Source organism: Triticum dicoccoides, chromosome 3A, assembly GCF_002162155.2.
Source record: "Triticum dicoccoides isolate Atlit2015 ecotype Zavitan chromosome 3A, WEW_v2.0, whole genome shotgun sequence".
NCBI classification, from domain to species: Eukaryota; Viridiplantae; Streptophyta; class Magnoliopsida; order Poales; family Poaceae; genus Triticum; species Triticum dicoccoides.
In genome coordinates, this window is record NC_041384.1 from 215,478,428 (window position 1) to 215,479,408 (window position 981).

Consider the following 981-nt stretch of genomic DNA (forward strand, 5'->3'; position numbering starts at 1 on the left):
GCCTTTTCTCGTTTGAGCGATTTCTTGCTGTTTGGTTCTTGCCTTATTTCGGAGTTCGCGCCTGCTACTTCCCCCTCGCGAGCAGGGCTGAGCAAGACGTACACGCGCCACGTGTGTGCCGCGCCCTGGCTAGCACTCATTTATCATGCGGCCCCCTCGGGTGTCTCGGCGAGTTCCTCCAGAGCTTCCAACCTCACGAGCCGGTTTAGGCTCGCCCATGCTAAGGTAAACCACAACAACAACTTCGCCCGAGGGCACGTGGGTCCACAAAGATACATATTCAACTCGACTTAACAAGATAAAGGCAGTAGGACATTTACAAGAGGGGCTTCCCCTCCAAAAAATGCTCTTACAACTTCAAGGGCTACGCTCGAGCTTCTGTGTGCAGGACAAATAGATGGGAAGCACGGGATCAGTCGGACATGCCACTCGCCGCATCCCCCGGATAGCCCTCAGACGCGTCACTGGCATCGCCGCCACCATCGCTGGCATCGCTGCCACCATCGATGGCATCACCATCACCTCCACCAGCGCCGCCATCCCCGTCGTCGACCATGTCGCCCGCGTCCGCCATGACCACCACCCCATCGTCGTCGGAAGTGAAGGCCCTGACCAGCGCGTCCAAATTGTCTTCCGCCCATCGTGACAGGTCGCCCCGGATGGCCTCGGGTATGAGAGAAATGGCGGCATCAAAGTCGAAGTTGGGGTCGGCGTTCTGGAGATGGCTGAAGACTCGGGAGAACGCACGTCCAAGCAGGCCGCGGCTCCTTGATACGTCTCTGACGTATCTACTTTTCCAAACACTTTTGCCCTTGTTTTGGACTCTAACTTGTATGATTTGAATGGAACTAACCCGGACTGACGCTGTTTTCAGCAGAATTGCCATGGTGTTGTTTTATGTGTAGAAAACAAATATTCTCGGAATGACCTGAAACTCCACGGAACATCTTAGAAAAAACAATAAAAAATCCTCGCCAAAGA